The sequence below is a fragment of the Chiloscyllium plagiosum genome, chromosome 19, assembly GCF_004010195.1.
Source record: "Chiloscyllium plagiosum isolate BGI_BamShark_2017 chromosome 19, ASM401019v2, whole genome shotgun sequence".
Taxonomy (NCBI): domain Eukaryota; kingdom Metazoa; phylum Chordata; class Chondrichthyes; order Orectolobiformes; family Hemiscylliidae; genus Chiloscyllium; species Chiloscyllium plagiosum.
Window position 1 is genome coordinate 2,765,044 of NC_057728.1, and position 19,690 is coordinate 2,784,733.

A 19,690-nucleotide genomic window follows, 5' to 3' on the forward strand; every position below is an offset into this window, starting at 1 on the left:
CTCACTCACACCAACCCTCTTGTACCTCCTGGCCAATGAGGGCCATTGCCTCCCACATTCCTGTCTGTTGCTCCTATTCCTCCCTGTGCATCTGGATGAAGTCCCTGAACCTGAGCAGGTTCCTAGTTTCTGACAATCCTCTGAACACCAGCAATCCTGGGGTATTCCTTCCTCAGCCTGCAGGGGAACTGTTATCATGAGGCACTCACCAGATCTTTTGGAGCCTTTGCGAAGATCTGCCCAAAATAACGTTCCACCACCTGTTTTATACAATTTATAGCTGCCATCGCAAAACATTATATTTCCATATTAGATTGCAGATCTATCCAATATCTTTGAAGAAAGGCAATAATATTCCACATTTTGGGGAAGCTTTTCATTTTGTGCTCATCAGGACCATCTCCAAGAATGCCAATTCAAGGAGAAAACCAAAATTCGAACAGCATGCGAGGAAGCACTGGTTAGTTAGCAAGTGGACTTAAGGGTGTTACAATGGAAAAAAGCATCAATTAATGATGGTTGACAGTTAATAACCAGGCTTTATTTAACATTTAAATGAGGCAGGTTGATCCTGATTAGTCAGGGCATTGCCGCCGCAAAACTGAGCAGCAAATGGTTGTCACTTACATCTCAGATTCCAGGTTGGCAGCATTTTACTCTGTAGAATTTCACAAGGTGAAGTCATACAGTACCATTGGGGTTCCCTCTCATGGCAAAATCATGATGGTGGTGGTTTAACCTGAGGGTTACCATGCCTCAGAAAAGAGGAGTGATTGAGAAGGAGAGTCCTTCATGGTAACCTCAGCTAGTAGCAGGAATTGAACACATACTGCCTGACATTACTTTATACTGCAAACCAACTTCCCAGCCAACTGGACAATACAATGACAATCTCCCGAAGAGTATCCCTTCATGGTCATAATTCACTGAAATCTCCCTCTCCCCTTTCTGTTAGGGAGCTAGCTTGCTGGAACAAGTTCTGTTTATGACTGGATTGCTGGTCAAGAGCTATCAATTCCTGTTGGCCTGTGAGAAATTGGTTCTAGTGGAATCTTGGCCCAGGGTCCTGGAAGCAAATATTTTAGTTTCCTGGAGAGTCATAATTTTCCTGTCTCACTTGTGCAGAGAGAGCAGGCTCATTACCCTTGGATCTGCAAGAGAAAGAGGAAAATAAAGCATATAATTTGTTGCCAAGATGAAGTTTCATCACTAAATAATATATTGGCTCTCATTCCCAACTCCAAGATGCTGTCTTCTTGCTGAGATACAACCCAGCAGCTGTAATGGTACTTCACCGAAATGTCTATTTTGTTGATCTGTGGGTCTAAACACTTTGTGATGAATGCCAGTGCTGAACGCGACACTTTGCTCATGTGACATCCATTCAAGCATTGCATGCCAAGCCAAGCGTCATTAGGAACGAGGGACAACACCATGATGATGAAAAGAGCACCTCTTGCTCCTAACTTCTTAATCTAATTAAAACAAATTGCTTTGAAGAAGTTTGCATTGAGATATTACCAAATATCTTGTGGGTAAATGAGGTTAACAATTCAGACATATACCCTGTTGTTGTTTTTCTCTAGCTTTCTACCAGCACTGTACTTGTATTTTCCTTTGACACTGTGTCTGGTCTCCAGTGTGACTATAGACTGATGGATGACTCACTGAAGGCTCTTTTACCTTTTGTTTCAACATCTTGTATGGACAGTAATGCTTGATCTTCTTACTTGGCTTCACATGTTTCTAATTAAATGGATATTCTGACCTTCAATGTGAAGAGAATCTAATGGTATAATTATGGTTGTGCTTTCTCTAGGTTTGATCTGAGGAGGTGAGTTATTGAATTCCCAACCTCAGACTTTCTCTATTAGAGTGACGGAGTTATGCAGCATGGAAACAGACCCTTCACTTGTAGTCGTTATACTTATATGACTGGTCCAGTTCAGTTTTTGGTCAATGGTGACACCCAAGATGTTAACAGTAGGGTATAAACGATGGTAATGCCATTGAATGTCAAGGGACAGTGGTTATTTTCTGACTTGCTGGAGACATGAAAGCTACTTGCCACTTATCAGTTCAGCTCTGCATGTTGTCCAGGTCTTGCTGCATATGAACACAAACTATTTCTCCATGTGGAGTGTTGTGAGTAATGGTGAACATTATGCAGTCATCAACTAAATTCCCCATTTCTTACCATATGAAGGTCATTGATGAAGCAGCTGAAGATGGTTGGGCCTAGGACACTACCCTGAGGAACCCCTGCAGAGATGTCCGAGAACTGAGATGACTGACCTCCAACAACCACAATCAACTTCCTCAGTGCTAAGTATGATTCCAACCAGCAGACAGCTTTCCCAATGACTCCCAGTGACTCCAGTTTTGTTAGGGCTCCTTGATACCACACTCCGTCACATGTTGCCTTATATGCACAGCAGTCACTTTCTCCTCAGATATTTAGCACTTTTTCAGTCCATGCTTTGTTTCTCGGTGGAAATGGAGTCATGAGCTGAGTGGCCCTGAGAGAACCCAGACTGAGCATCAGTGAGTAAGTTATTCCTTTGCGAGTTTCTTTGATAGCACAGTTGTCGACCCATTCCATTTATGATTGAGCATAGATGGCTAGATTGAATGTGCCTGCCTTTTGTGTACATGACATAACTGGTCAATTTTTCTCCTTGCTAGGCAGGTGCCAGCGTTGTCAGTGGTAATCAGCAGGAGCTTTCTTGCCCAGGCTTTACCTGATGCCATGAAAGTTCATGGGTCCAGAGTCAATGTTGAGAATGCCCAGGACAACTTCATCATGACCATCCTATTGCGGTGCCAGCTCTATCCTGTCGTACCTAGGATATATCCAGTGATGGCGGTGTCTGTGACATTGTCTATAAGGCATGATTCTGTAAGTGTGAAAATATCAGGCTGTAGCTTGACAAGAACTCTCCAAATTTTAGCACTAACACCCCCCAGATATTTGTAAAGATGAATTTGCAAGGTACATTGGGCTGTTTTTGGCATTGCCTTTCAGGAGATCCATCCAGTTTAAGCCCTTTGAATTTATTTTTAGCAGTTTGATACTTGCTAGCCAGTTTCAGAGAGCAGTTAAGAGTCAACCACATGGCTGGGTCTGGAGTGACATGTAGACCCAGACAGGAAAGGATAGCAGATATCCTTCCTTAAAGGACATTAAATGAACCAGATATTTTTAAAAAAAACATGACAATCAACAGTAGGTTAACGTAGATTACAGATGTTATTGAATTCAAATTTCGCCATTTCCCGTGATGGGATTTGAACCTGAGCCAGGGATTCTAGATTACTCGTCCAGTGATACACTAATACCTTTCTTTCTGTAAGCTTTATCGTAAGAACATAAGAATATTGGCAATAAGACCAGGACACAATTCATCCCTTTGAGCTTGCTCCGTCCTCCAATGAGGTCGCACTGATCTTTCATTTCAACACCACTTTCCAGAACTATCTCACGTAATCCTTGATGCTTTTTAAAATACAGATATGTGTCTGTCTTTGTCTTAAACATATTCAAAGTCTGCGCCTCCAAAATCCTCTGGGGCAGACATCAAAGATTTAGTGCTCTGTGAGTGAAGAAATCTCAGTTCTAAACGGTCTGTCCTTTACTCTGAAATTGGGTCCCCCGGTTCGAGAGCCCCAGCCCCAGGTGAATCTACCAGCACCTACCCTGTCGAGAACCGGAAGGACAGCTAACTTTGTTTTAACTGGCACTTTGTGAACCGACACTCTTGATAAACTAGTAAAAATTATATACCTCAAATTTGTGAAGTTCACAGACTCATTCTGTCCAATTTATTATAGTTTTTAAAATTGATTTACCTCAATGTAAATATTTACTAAATATTGAATTCTGATGAAGGGTCACTCGACCCGAAACCTTAACTCTTGATTTCGTTCCACAGATGCTGCCGGACCTGCTGAGCTCTTCCAGCAATTTCTGCTTTTGTTTTAGATTTCCAGCATCAGCAGTTCTTTCAGTTTTTATTTAGTATTTAACTCGCTGCCACATCTCTTCCAGGCATGCCCACCATGAAGAAGTTTTGCTCCTCTCTCTGACAGGATTTCCGTTTCAATATTTTCTCTTGTCCACAGTCAGAGTTCTGAGGAAGGGTAACGCGACCTGCACATTAATTTTGAGTTCTCTCCACAGATGCGCCAGACCTGCTGAGCTTTCCAACAACGTCTGCTTTTGTTGTTGTAAATATTTATTTGTTGCTCCAACGAATGGCCACATGAAATACCAACAATTGATTCAATTTCGAGTCAATTTCCCCTCAAATAGCGTGATCTATTGTGTTGTCTGAGTAGTCAGTTGAGGATGCAAGTGAGAAGGCTTTCTGACAGTAAGTTTTATTTAGGACAAGGTTGCATTATTAGTTAATGATTTATGGTGTAAATAAAATATAACAGTGTGTCTTTACCCCCTGCATTATGTTTATATTACTTAATGTGTGTTTTTACATCAATAATGTGGACGTTTTGATTATCTGGAACAACTGATCAATCTCACACTCCTGGTCCCATAGTTGCTGGATAATAAAAAGTTTACTGTCTTTGTAAGTTTGAATGTGGTTGCCTCTCATTCTGTTGAACTCCAGAGAACACAGGCTCACTCCATTTAATCTCTCCTCACGTGACAATCCGTCCATACCAGAATGATGATCCTTCTTTGTTGCTGTCCCTCTGTGGCAAGTATATCTTTGGTAATAAAACTGAATAAAATTGCACAGAATATTCCAAGTGTCATCTTAGCAAGCTTCCATTTGACTGCAGTCAGGTGTCTTTACACCTATATTCACACCCGCATGTAATAAAGGCTAATATACCACTTGCACATGTAGGGATGGCAAAACATAAATTTTCCAGCACACACATTTTTCCTCCTGTTACTTGTGACATTGATCAAGAGTACTTTGTGAATTCCAGTTACCCAATTGAGAGAAGGCTGCAGACCATTCATCATGTTAATTCTCTGTTCTCAGTCCCCTCATATGTTTGAGTAGATTCCTGTTAAATATGTCTGTACTATGCCCAAACAGGAAAATACAGTGAAGATTTCCAAAGGCTGCCACCATAAATGTATGTGTATATATAAAGGAATTTCAGGTTGGGCTTCTCTCTGTAAAAGAAAGGAAGGCTGGAGGGTAACCTAAAGACAGTTTTAAATATATGAAAGATTTTGAGAGAGTGGGTATAGAGAGAGAATGGTTTCCTTTGGGTGGAAGAGAAGCAACCAGAGGCCATGAATAAAAGATAGTCATCGTGAAATCTAATGGGGAAATTCAGTGGAATCATCTTCACACAAAGAGTGGTGAGCATGTGAAGCTCAGTAACACCAAGGGAGACGATTGCATACTGATGTAATAGCTAGACTAATAATCCAGAGAACAAGGTAATGTTATGGAGATCCAGGTTCAAGCCCCACCATGGTAGCTGGTGGAATTTAAATTCCATAAAGAAATCCGGAATTAAAAGTCTAATGATGATCACAAAACTATTGTCGATTTCCTGATGAAGAGCTTATGCTCAAAGCGTCGACTCTCCTGCTCCTCGGATGATGCCTGACCAGCTGTGCTTTTCCAGCACCACACGTTTTGACTCTGATTGTTGGGAAAAAGCCATCTGGCTCACTAATGTCCTTCATCCTCACCTGGTCTGGTCTACATATGACTCCAGACCCACGGCAATGTGGCTGACTCTCAACCAACCACTGAGCAATTAGGGATGGGCAATAAATGTTTGCCCAGTGACTGACACCCATTTGAAAAAAAAACATAGGGAATGACTGAAACAAATAGATGTATTGAAGGGGAAGCTGGACAAATATAAGGGAGGCATGACTAGAGGGTTATGACTATGTTTTAGAAGAAGGAATCTGGAATGGAGCATAAATGCCAGAATGGAGTGATTTCCTCTGCTTCCATGTGAGGTGAAGGAAATTCCAAAAATATTCTATGATTCTATGACTCCATTAAAAAATCCATATATCCATAAAGACTCTTACCAAATTTTTTGATGCACCACAGAAAGCATCCTATCCGGATACCTCACGGCTTGTTATGGCAACTGCTCTGCCCAGTACTGTAAGAAATTGCAGAGAGTTGTGAACACAGCCCAGTCCGTCATGTAAACCAACCTTCGATCCACTGACTCCATCTACACTTCTTGCTGCCTCGGGAAGGCAGCCAATATCATCAAAGATCTCTCCCACCCTGATTATAATCTCTTCCAACCTCTTCTGTTGGGCAGAAGATACAAAAACTTCAACACATGTACCAACAGATTCAAAAACAGTTTCTTCTCCACTGCTTTTTTTAGTAATAGACTCCCTACTGTATAGAAACAGGCCATTCAGCCCAACAAGTCCACACCTACTCTCCAAAGAGCATCCCACCCAGACTCACCCCCCTACCCTATTTCTGCAACCTTGTGTTTCCCAGGGCTATTTCATCTAACCTGCACATCCCTGAACACTGTGGGCAATTTAACATGGCAATCCACCTCAGACTTCTGAATGGACCTCTCAAATTCCAAATTTAATGTTGATCTCGCTCTTTGTGCAAAGTCTCTGCAGCCATGACATTGTATTCCTTGTTCTGATCTATTACCTTAATGCACTTTTTGTATGTTTTGATCTGCCTGTGCTGCATACAAAACAAAACTTTTCACTGTACCTAGACACATGTGACAATAATAAATCAAATCAAATCAAACTGGACTGGGATGGTCTGTTTCCATGCAAGATGTCCACCATCTTATGGTAAAACACAAAGACCCACTTCTGCCTTACATTTGCTTTGAGAGTTGGCTACATTTTATGACTTAATCATATTCTTTGAGTTCCTCAGCTCAGAACCAACCAACGTCTTCATTTGCTATTTTAAAACATTTAATTAAGGTCCACTTAGTGACACAGATATGCAACAATTACAGCCAAAGGCTTGTTATTAATTCAGCGACAAAAGCCTCCTGCAATTTAGGCCAAATGGTTTTGAACAAAACAACTTCAGTATATACAAAAGCAATGACCGCGGGTGTTGGAGATCTGAAATGAAAACAGAGAATGCTGGAGAAGCGCAGGGGGTCTGGCAGCATCTGAGGAGAGAGAAACAGTGTGAAGGCTCCAGTTCTGTGACCTCTTGTCCACAATGGGAAAGTTAAGTGATGTAACAGTTTTAAAATCAGAAGCTACTGCAAACCACAATAAGTTAGAGCACCAACAACTTTGCTGGTGTGGATTCAGCTTCACAACTGAAGTAGCATTCAGTTAATCCATTCATTTCAGTCCCTTTAGTAGCTAGAGCATTTCATTGTTGTTATATTTGAAGAGGACTGGACCATGTGGTCTTACACATTCCCTCGACTCCAGCTTTTAAGAAAAGCAGGATGGAAAACCAAAGGGAAAATCTCTCTTGACCAGCTCAGTTTTGAAATAAAGCCGAAAGGAAAAACAGCAAACTTTGTTTTAACTGGCACCTTATCAGCCTGCACTCTTGATAAACCAGCAAACATTATTTACCTCAAATACCGCAATGTTTACTGAATTATTCTGTTCAACTATTATAGCTTTTAAATATATTTACCTCAATACGTGCTGTTCACTTGAATGGCCATGTGAAACATCAAAAGTTGATTCAATTTCAAATTAATTTCTCCTCAAATACTGCAAAAAAATGGATATGGAGATTGGCATAGAATTTATCTTTGACTTCTTCAGGGTTGGTCTTGGGGTGCTCCCATTACTGAGAACAGTTTGCCTCCTGCTGTGTCTGGGGAGTTGAAGCACCATTAGACAATCAGTAATTCCCCTGGGAAAATAGATTAACATAATGATGAGATAATTCATGACAGCCTCACATCATTCTTCTTTTACATGGGAACTCCAAAAGCATGTGCAAATTGCACACACTTTTTCATCAGGTAGCTGTGTGTTAGTAAAAGCAGCAAACTGAACACCCAGTCAACTGTCCATTGACCAGCTCTTCTCTTGGGTCTGTCAGCTCTGGCCTTGACCATGAAGAAACACATGACCCATGTGCCATTGATGCCTGGTGTCACCATTACCTCCTTTATTGAGATTGATTTATGACTGTGTTGATGTGATCCTTGCCTTCTGTCAATGGGTAAGGTAACAGATACAGAGAGTGCTGGAGAGACCCAGCAGGACCAGCAGCACCTGGAGGATGAGGGGAGAGAGAGAGAGAGAGAGAGAGAAATAGAGAGATACAAAGAAAGGGAGAGGGCCATGAATTCCATTTGCCATTGAACAATCCACCTGACTAGCCCATATCTATCATCTTGTAATCTCAGGCTGTCCTTCTCACTATTTACGAAACCACCAATTTCTGTATTATCCACAAACCAACTGATCAACCCTCCCACATTCAAGTCTAAATCACATATATATATATATATATATATATACCACAATTCTATATTCTATTCCCTTTGATATAAACACCAACATTTCTTTTGCCTTCATTATTATCTGCTGCATGTGTATGCTAGCTTTTTGTTATTTTTGCTTATGGACTCTGTGCTCTAGCTTTCTGCAGTCTTTTTCCATTTAAATAATGTTCAGCTCCTCTAATCTTCCTGTCAAAGTGCATAACCACACATTTATCACATTAAATTCCATCTTCAGCTATGTTTTTGCCCTCTCACTGAATCTGTCTATATCCCTCTGCAGACTCGTTGTGTCATCCTCACCCCTTGCGTTCCCATCCATTGTGGTATCATCCATAAACAGGGCTGCAGTGCATTCACTTTCCTTAATGAAGTCATTAATGAATATTGTAAATAAGGAGCCTGATGTCGGCTACATCTCCACTCATTACAGCCTTTTTATGGGCTGTCGTTTCTGATAATGAGGCCAAAAGGAGAGATTAAGTGAGGTGAGTGGCACAACTCATAGTCACACCGTCGTAGAGTCCTACAGAATGGAGACAGATCCTTTGGCCAAACACGTCCATGCTGACCAAAATGTCCAACAACGCGAAATCCATTTCCCTGCACTTGGCCAAGTGAAAGCGAGGACTGCAGGTGCAGTTAGGTAAGAGTCGAGAGTGTGGTGCTGGAAAAGCACAACAGGTCAGATAGCATCCGAGGACCAGGAGAATTGACGTTTCAGACTAAAGCTCGAAAAGCTCAGATGAGGGGTGGGGTTGGGGGTGGATGGGGACGGGGTTGTGGAAGCAGATGTGGATGTGGTTGGGGGCAGACGGGGGCGGGGATGGATGGGGTGGGGGGGGTCGGACAGGGGAGCGGACAGGGGGCAGGGTCTCGCGAGCATGTGCTCTTGCCTAGTCTCTTGAACGGGGAGCAGACTTAGCATGTGCTCGCAGTGTCAATCCCATTGAACTGATGGGGGCGGGAGGCTTCTGCAAATGCTGCAGGTTCCTTACAATCAAGCGTGTGTCTGCTCAGAAACAAACCCTGAGACAGAGAGAGGGAGCAAGGCAGGCAGAGCACAGATAAAGGAAACTTCAGAAACTCCGAGCCCCAGATGAGAGGCATTGAATCAATTAACCGAATAATCAATTATCTGAACGAATAGTGCCCGCCCATCTCGTTTGGATAATCAAAGTTGGAGAAAGGAGGTCCGAAGCTGTGAGGAGGGACCACAGAAGGAATGCAGGGTTAGTGTTTGAAAAGGGTGAGAGATGGGGAGGGAAGATGTTGCAGGTAATAGTGAGCATGGCACAGCATGGGCCTTATTGGGAGATGGGTATGGTAGCAGAGATAGAGTGAGTGTGAGGTGGGAGAGAGAAGAGTCTGACATTTACCCTGGCCAAGTTATTAATCTTCTGATGGCACTGTTGACAACTCGTTACTCTGGACCAGGAGAGCACCCTGACCTGGGTGGCAATTTCCGAGCACGTTGCCAGGTTCTGGTGTCCACTGCTGGTCCTGCAGGAAGCAAATTCCCCACATTTGCACCATTTCCTCAACCAGCACTTCCAAATTCATAGAATCCTTACCGTGTGGAAGCAGGCCACTTGGTCCATTGAGTCCACACTGACCCGCTAAAGACCACCTCACTCAGACCCACCCTATTTCTATAATCCTGCATTTCCCATAGCTAATCCACCAAGTCTGCACATCTCTGCATACTAGAGGGCAATTTAGTGTGGCCAATCCAATAACCTGCACATCTTTGGACTGTTGGAGGAAACTGGGGCACCTGGAGGAAACCCATGCAGACGCGGGGGTCTGTCTGCAAAACCCATGCAGACAGATGCCTGAGTGGTTAGTGCTGCTGCATCACAGCACCAAGGGCCCGGATTCGATTCTAGCCTCAGGCTCTTGCACATTGTCCCCGCATCTGCGTGGGTTTTCTTCAGGTGCTCCAGTTTCCTCCCATTGTCCAAAGGTGTGCAAGTTAGGTGAACTGGCCATGCTACATTGCCCGTAGTGTTCAGGGATGTGTAGGTTAGGTGCATTAGTCCAGGTGAGTTACTCTTCATAGGGTCAGTGTAGACTTGTTGGGCTGAAGTAGGGATTCTTGTGTCAGACTACTCTCCTACGAACCTGACCTTGAGAATTTTTTAAAAACAGTAGGTTAGGTGCATTAGTCCAGGTGAGTTACTCTTCATAGGGTCAGTGTAGACTTGTTGGGCTGAAGTAGGGATTCTATGATTCTATGACTTGGATAAGGAGGTGAAAGAGTGGGTTAGTAAGTTTGCCGGTGACATGAAGGTTAGTGGAGTTGTGAATACTGTGGAGGCTGTTATAGGTTGCATTGCCAAGATGCAGAACTGGACTGATATATGTCAGATGGAGTTCAACCTGGAAAAGTGTGAAATGATTCACTTTGGAATGTTGAATTTGAATGCAGAATTTGGGTTAAAGGCAGGATTCTTGGCAGTGTGGAGGAACAGAGGGATCTTGGGGTCCATGTCCATAGATCCCTCAAAGATGCCAGACACGTTGATAGGGTTGTTAAGAAGACTTATAGTGCATTGATTTTAAGAGCCATGAGGTTACACTGCAGCTCTATAGAGCCCTGGTTAGACCACACGAGGGATATTGTGTTCTGTTCTGTTCACCTCATCATTGGAAGGATATGGAAGCTTTAGAGGGGGTGCAGAGGAGATTTACCAGGGTGCTGCTTGGACTGGAGGGTATATCTTATGAAGAAAGATTGAGGGAGTGAGGGCTTTTCTCATTGGAGCAAAGAAGGATGAGATGTGACTTGATGGAGGTGTACAGATGATGAGAGACGTAGATAGAGTTGGATAGCCAGAAACTTTTCCCGGGCAGAAATGGCTATCACAAGGGGGTATAATTTTAAAGTGACTGGAGGAAGGTTTAGGGGAGATGTCAGAGGCAGGTTCTTTATACAGAGAGTGATGGGAGCGTGGAATGCTCTGCCAGCGGTGGTACTAGAGTCAGATACATTAGGGACATTTAAATGACTCTTGGAAAGGCACATGGAAGTTAGTACAATGAAGATTATGTAGGTTAGTTTGATCTTAGTGTTGGATAAAAGATTGGCATAACATCGAGGGCTGAAAGGCCTGTACTGTTCTGTACTGTTCTATGGTCTATATGCTAAGTAAAAACAATGACTGCAGATGCTGGAAAACAGATTCTAGATGAGAGCGGTGCTGGAAAAGCACAGCAGTTCAGGCAGCATCCAAGGACCAGGAAAATCGACGTTTTGGGCAAAAGCCCTTGGTCTATATGCTGTCTTGTTTCCCATGAGGAGAATATTAAGTAGAATTTTGCATTTCGCCTCTTTTCATCAGGGAACAATTAGCGATGCATGTCAAAGCTATGTTATTCTCGGGATCTTTTTCATGTTTTTCTAAATCAGAGAAGGAAGGAAAGTATTGGGATATGTTTGACAGTGATCATGAGGCAGTGATGCAGAAAAATTTGCTTTGTGTGGTTTCTGGTGTCTCAGAGAGCTGCAATTAATGGGCTCCAATCTGTTAAATCAGTGGCAGTTTTATTAGTTCCAGTGAGACCATACTGTGAACCATGGCAAATAAATGGATAAGAATCAATTGGAAAGACATTTTATGCAAATATGTGGTTTCTGCATACATTTATACATAATTCAGAACCAGTTATGGAATTGGCAACAACAGAGTTGTTCAGTTGTAATGAGCATGTTTTGAAAGCAATAATTCAGATGCAAGGCGGTGGTCAAAGGCAAAGAGGTTGACCTGTATCATTGGCAAGACCCATTTATATTTGCTGCCAATAAGTTTTTGCCATCTTTGTAAGTGACTATTGGGTGACTACTTATAGACAAACCCATTCATGTTCTCGCTGGAAGGTCAAGTACTTTGACTTTCATGGCGAGGTCACAACAAATAACAATCAAGAGATAAATTCTAACATTCCAGTTGCCTCAAATCAGTTCTATTGAGCCCATAGGTTTTTGCGAGGTTTGTGAAGGTTTGTAGCTCAGGTTGAGGTTTAGGGTGTAGGTTTGCTCGCTGAGCTGTAGGTTTGATATCCAGACGTTTCATTACCTGGCTCGGTAACATCATCAGTGGCGACCTCCAAGTGAAGCGAAGCTGTTGTCTCCTGCTTTCTATTTATATCTTTCTCCTGGATGGGTTTCCTGGGGTTTGTGGTGATGTCATTTCCTGTTCGTTTTCTGAGGGGTTGATAGATGGTATCTAGATCTATGTGTTTGTTTATGGCGTTGTGGTTGGAGTGCCAGGCCTCTAGGAATTCTCTGGCATGTCTTTGCTTAGCTTGTCCCAGGATAGATGTGTTGTCCCAGTCAAAATGGTGGATTTTTTTCTCCTTGTTTAGGGCTACGAGGGAGAGAGGGTTAAGCAAAGACATGCCAGAGAATTCCTAGAGGCCTGGCACTCCAACCACAACGCCATAAACAAACACATAGATCTAGATACCATCTATCAACCCCTCAGAAAACGAACAGGAAATGACATCACCACAAACCCCAGGAAACCCTTCCAGGAGAAAGATATAAATAGAAAGCAGGAGACAACAGCTTCGCTTCACTTGGAGGTCGCCACTGATGATGTTACCTAGCCAGGTAATGAAACGTCTGGATATCAAACCTACAGCTCAACGAGCAAACCTATATCCTACCCCTCAGCTCTATTGAATTAGAATTACAATCAGAACTCAGTTTTTTTGTCACATGCATTCACACGAGTAAATTGAAAAGTTTACAAGTTGCCATGTATGGCGCCATCTTAGAAGGTCAGATTCTTAAGGAAAGAAAATTAGAAAAATAAAGAAATAAAAGGTGCAGCAATAAATTAGAAAAACAAAAGTAAAATAAGAGTTTAGAATAATGAACATTCCAACACAGGCTGCACAGGACGTAAGGGAGTGCGGGTCCACACTGAGGCCGGGAGCTCGAGTCCACACTGAGGCCTGGAGCTCGAGTCCACACTGAGGCCTGGAGCTCGAATCCACACTGTGGCCGGGAGCGTGGGTCTACACTGAGGCTGGGAGTTTGAGTCCACACTGAGGCCGGGAGTGTGAGTCCACACTGAGGCCGGGAGTGTGAGTCCACACTGAGGCCGGGAGTTCGGGTCCACACTGTGGCCGGGAGCTCGAGTACACACTGAGGCTGGGAGTGCGGGTCCACACTGAGGCCGGGAGCTCGAGTCCACACTGAGGCCGGGAGCTCGAGTCCACAAAGAGACTGGGAGTGCGGGTCCACACTGAGGCCGGGAGACTGGGTCCACTCTGAGGCCGGGAGCTCGAGTCCACACTGAGGCCAGGAGTTCGAGTCCACACTGAGGCCGGGAGTGTGAGTCCACACTGAGGCTGGGAGCTCGAGTCCGCACTGAGGCCGGGAGCTCGAGTCCGCACTGAGGCCGGGAGCTCGAGTCCACACTGAGGCCAGGAGCATGGGTCCACACTGAGGTCAGAAGTGTGGGTCCACACTGAGGCCGGTAGTCCGGGTCCACACTGAGGCCTGGAGCTCGAGTCCACACTGAGGCCTGGAGCTCGAGTCCACACTGAGGCCGGGAGTGCGTGTCCACACTGAGGCCGGGAGCGTGGGTCCACACTGAGACCGGGAGTGTGGGTCCACACTGAGGCCGGGAGTATGCGTCCACACTGAGGTTGGGAACTTGAGTCCACACTGAGGCTGGGAGCTCGAGTCCACACTGAGGCCGGGAGCTTGAGTACACACTGAGGCCGGGAGTTCGAGTCCACACGGAGGCCGGGTACTCAAGTCCACACTGAGGCCGGGAGTGTGAGTCCACACTGAGGCCGGGAGCTCGAGTCCACACTGAGGCCGGGAATGCGGGTCCACACTGAGGCTGGGAGTGTGCGTCCACACTGAGGCTGGGAATGCGGGTCCACACTGAGGCCGGGAGCTCGAGTCCACACTGATGCCTGGAGCTTGAGTCCACACTGAGACCGGGAGCTCGAGACCACACTGAGGCCGGGAGTGCGGGTCCACACTGAGGCCAGGAGCCTGGGTCCACTCTGAGGCTGGGAGTGCGGGTCCACACTGAGGCCGGGAGTGCAGATCCACACTGAGGCCGGGACGTCGAGTCCACACTGAGGCCGGGAGCTCGAGTCCACACTGAGACCGGGAGCTCGAGTCCACACTGAGGCCGGGAGTTCTAATCCACACGGAGGCCGGGAGCTCGAGTCCGCACTGAGGCCCGGGAGCTCGAGTCCACACTGAGGCCGGGAGTTCGAATCCACACGGAGGCCGGGTTCTCAAGTCCACACTGAGGACGGGAATGTGAGTCCACACTGAGGCCGGGAGTGTGAGTCCACACTGAGGCCGGGAGCTCGAGTCCACACTGAGGCCGGGAGCTCGAGTCCACACTGAGGCCGGGAACTCGAGTCCACATTGAGGCCGGGAGTTCGAATCCACACAGAGGCCGGGTACTCAAGTCCACACTGAGGCCGGGAGTGTGAGTCCACACTGAGGCCGGGAGCTCGAGTCCACACTGAGGCCGGGAATGCGGGTCCACACTGAGGCTGGGAGTGTGCGTCCACACTGAGGCCGGGAGCCCGGGTCCACACTGAGGCCGGGAGCTCGAGTCCACACTGAGGCCGGGAGTGTGGGTCCACACTGAGGCTGGGAGCCGGTGACACTCTGAGGCCGGGAGCTCGAGTCCATACTGAGGCCGGGAGCTCGAGTCCACACTGAGGCCAGGAGCTTGAATCCACACTGAGGCTGGGAGCTTGAGTCCACACTGAGGCCGGGAGCCTGGGTCCGCACTGAGGTCGGGAGAGCGGGTCCACACTGAGGCCGGGAGCTCCTGTCCACACTGAGGCCGGGAATGCGGGTTCACACTGAGGCCGGGAGTTCGAGTCCACACTGAGGCCTGGAGCTCGAGTCCACACTGAGGACGGGAGTGCGTGTCCACACTGAGGCCGGGAGCCTGGGTCCACTCTGAGGCCGGGAGCTCAAGTCCACACTGAGACCGGGAGCTCGAGTCCACACTGAGGCCGGCAGTGCAGATCCACACTGAGGCCGGAAGCTCGAGTCCACACTGAGGCCGGGAGTGTGGGTCCACACTGAGGCCGGGAGCCTGGGTCCACTCTGAGGCTGGGAGCTCGAGTCCACACTGAGGCCGGGAGCTCGAGTCCATACTGAGGCCGGAAGCTCAAGTCCACACTGAGGCCGTGAGTGTGGGTCCACACTGAGGCCGAGAGGCGGTGACACTCTGAGGCCGGGAGCTCGAGTCCATACTGAGGCCGGGAGCTCGAGTCCACACTGAGGCCAGGAGCTTGAATCCACACTGAGGCTGGGAGCTTGAGTCCACACTGAGGCCGGGAGCCTGGGTCCGCACTGAGGTCGGGAGAGCGGGTCCACACTGAGGCCGGGAGCTCGAGTCCACACTGAGGACTGGAGTGTGGGTCCACACTGAGGCCGGGAGCTTGAATCCACACTGAGGCTGGGAGCTTGAGTCCACACTGAGGCTGGGAGCTTGAGTCCACACTGAGGCCGGGAGCTCGAGTCCACACTGAGGCCTGGAGCTTGAGTCCACACTGAGGCTGGGAGCTCGAGTTCACACTGAGGCTGGGAGTTCGGGTCCACACTGAGGCCAGGAACTGAGGCCGGGAGCTCGAGTCCACACTGAGGCTGGGAATGCGGGTCCACACTGAGGCCAGGAGCTAGGGTCTGCACTGAGGCCGGGAGCTCGAGTCCACACTGAGGCCAGGAGTTCGGGTCCACACTGAGGCCGGGAGTGTGAGTCCACACTGAGGCTGGGAGCTCAAGTCCACACTGAGGCTGGGAGTGCGGGTCCACACTGAGGGCGGGAGTGCAGATCCACACTGAGGCCGGGAGTGTGAGTCCACACTGAGGCCGGGAGTGTGAGTCCACACTGAGGCCGGGAGCTCGAGTCCACACTGAGGCCGGGAGCTCGAGTCCACACTGAGGCCGGGAGCTCGAGTCCACACTGAGGCCAGGAACTCGAGTCCACAATGAGGCCGGGAGTTCGAATCCACACGGAGGCCGGGTACTCAAGTCCACACTGAGGCCGGGAGTGTGAGTCCACACTGAGGCCAGGAGCTCGAGTCCACACTGAGGCTGGGAATGCGGGTCCACACTGAGGCCGGGAGTGTGCGTCCACACTGAGGCCGGGAGTGTGCGTCCACACTGAGGCCGGGAGCCCGGGTCCACACTGAGGCTGGGAGCTCGAGTCCACACTGAGGCCGGGAGCTCGAGTCCACACTGAGGCCGGGAGTGTGCGTCCACACTGAGGCCGGGAGCCCGGGTCCACACTGAGGCCGGGAGCTCGAGTCCACACTGAGGCCGGGAGTTCGAGTCCACACTGAGGCCAGGAGCTCGAGTCCACACTGAGGCCGGGAGCCCGGGTCCACAATGAGGCCGGGAGCCCGGGTCCACACTGAGGGCAGGATCCCGGATCCACACCGAGGCCGGGAGCTTGGGTCCACACCGAGGCCGGTAGCTTGGGTCCACACTGAAGCCGGGAGCTCAGGTCCACACTGAGGCCAGGAGTGCGGGTCCACACTGAGGATGGGAGTGTAGGTCTGCACTGAGGCTGGGAGTGCGGGTCCACACTGAGGCCGGAAACGTGGATCCACACTGAGGCCAGGAGCCCGAGTCCACACTGAGGCTGGGAGTGCGGGTCCACACTGAGGCCGGGAGTGCGGGTCCACACTGAGGCCGGGAGTGCGGGTCCACACTGAGGCCGGGAGTGTGGGTCCACACTGAGGCCGGGAGTGCGGGTCCACACTGAGGCCGGGAGTGCGGGTCCACACTGAGGCCACGAGCTTGGTTCCACTCTCAGGCCGGGAGCTCGAGTCCACACTGGCTGGCTTCACCCTGGGCATTGCCGATGCCACCCAAGGATGAGAGGTAAAAAGAAAAAGAAATGTGAAAAGAGAGAGAAAAGAAGAAAAGAAATGACCTACTCCAGTACCATCTTGGAGACAAATTCTTCTTTGGTAGATACTTACTGACTTATTATGTAACTGTAACAAACCCTGAATCTAACTAATGTTGTTCCCTATTGCATGGAACTTCAGTAACTCTTATATTAAACAGACAGGGCTGATGCTGCTATTTAGTTGGGCAAGATTAGTTTACGTTCTTTAATGGTCTCAAACCCTCTCCACATGTGTTGATTTGATATTAGTCTTGAGGGATTTTCAAATAGGGTAAGCTGTGCTATGCTGTCCATTAGGGATGGATTGAGGAAATCTATGTCCATTGTGTTATCCAACGTTTGACACCTTCCTCGGTGCAATATTCCCTCTGTGGCAGAATTTTAACAAACAATGAACCTGTAAGTCCTGAGTTAATGTGGGTAACTGAGCAGAGCTTTGACATGTCTACATTTGCAGTATATCCTTTTAATGTCCTTTGATAGTATATTTTCAGTTAGTTGAAAGGAGGGGTTTTCTCCAACCTTCTCTGGAGGATGTTTGAAAGTGTCCGGACATACTGAGGCCTGCTTGTTTCCCTCAGCCTGAATACTAGTCAGGCCATTTGATGGCCAATTGTAGCCATAACTCTTTCAGGTCAACAGCCCCAACATGATAAATTCAGCACCAATAGACATCCATTTTAGATAACCCAAGAAATTCTTGTCTCAGATCCATAGTGACCATCAATAGAATTAAACTAACTTTCTAAGAAAGTAGTGTAACACACTATGTATATTTGGTACATGTCTGCCATAGTCCAGACTCTTGACCATGGTTCGAGCTTCAGGACTCACTCCAGGACTTGGATGCTGACATCAAGACTGACACACCTGTGTAACATTTAGGGAGTGCTGCACTGTCAGTTTCTGTCTCTGAGATAAGATGTGAACCAAAGGTCCATCCTCCACATCAGATGGCAGTTTGAAAGAGCAGGGGAGTCCTGGCCAATATTTTTACTCAGTGATATCTAAACAGCTTGTTGGTAATCATCACATTGTCATTTGAGTACAAAGCTACACTTCCTGCATACCAACCTTGACATGTACAGCCCTCTGGAACCCATGCTGATTGTGTGAAAAGAGCTGTACATGTGTATGGCTGTAATTCCCCTGGCCTGGAGGCAGGAAGTCAACTTAATTTGCTGGCACAATGGTGGATGAGAACCCGGACATCTTCTGCATTTGTCCCAATTGACATTCAATTGTCCATGCTTGACCTTCCCTGCCCCCTACCAATAGAGGCCCTAAAGTGACCAATGAAAAAATACTTATCACATTCAGATTGCAATTATTTCAGCTCCAGGTGGTGTAGGAAAGAGTTGGCCAACTTGAATGGTGAACTGATGTAGGCAACCTGCCAGTTTATCCATGACAAGGAGGAATCTGAGTATTCCGTGGACAAGATGCAATGCTGGACATGGGGGAGGGAGCTGGCTGTTAGTAAGTTGCCATCTCACACTAATCTCTCTCCCCATGCCCACAACCGCGGATAACCGGCTTTTCAGCAGTGGGGGGATCCTCCGATCTGGAATTTGGTGAGGTGTTGTCCAGGTTACAACCCCACTCTCCACAGTGGTGTCACTGGGTTTCCAGAACTCTCAGTCTCTGACTGGCCAGTAGCTGCAGGAACTGCTCCAAATTCTGTCATTTAGCCCACCGCCACCCAATCTGACCGCTGGCATTTCCGGTGAGATTCTTCACCATAGATTCCGTGTTTCCAAGCTAGAAACTCTCCTGTTTTTGGACTGCATCCAAAAATGGGAGGATCCCAGACCCAGTCTTTCTTTCACCTGCCTTAGTGGCCAAACATTGCAGTCTCACAGCCATTAGCCTGTAATGGCTCTATAATGGCCTTGCCTGCCTTTGTGCTGAGTTTGGGTAGCAGATGAGCAGACCTCTTGGAGAAATGCCTTGAAATGACCATTTACATTGTGAGGAATGGGTGCCATTTGCTGAAGGAACCCCAACACAGTCATAGAGTCATAGAGATACAACCCAGGTGGCCTCCTTCTTCAAAGACAGCAATTTCCCCCCAGACGTGATCGATGATGCCCTCCACCGCATCTCCTCCACTACCCGCTCCTCCGCCCTTGAGCCCCGCCCCTCCAACCGCCACCAGGACAGAACCCCACTGGTCCTCACCTACCACCCCACCAACCTCCATATACAGCGTATCATCCGTCGTCATTTCCGCCAACTCCAAACGGACCCCAACACCAGGGATATATTTCCCTCCCCTCCCCTATCAGCTTTCCGTAGAGACCACTCCCTCCGCGACTCCCTTGTCAGATCCA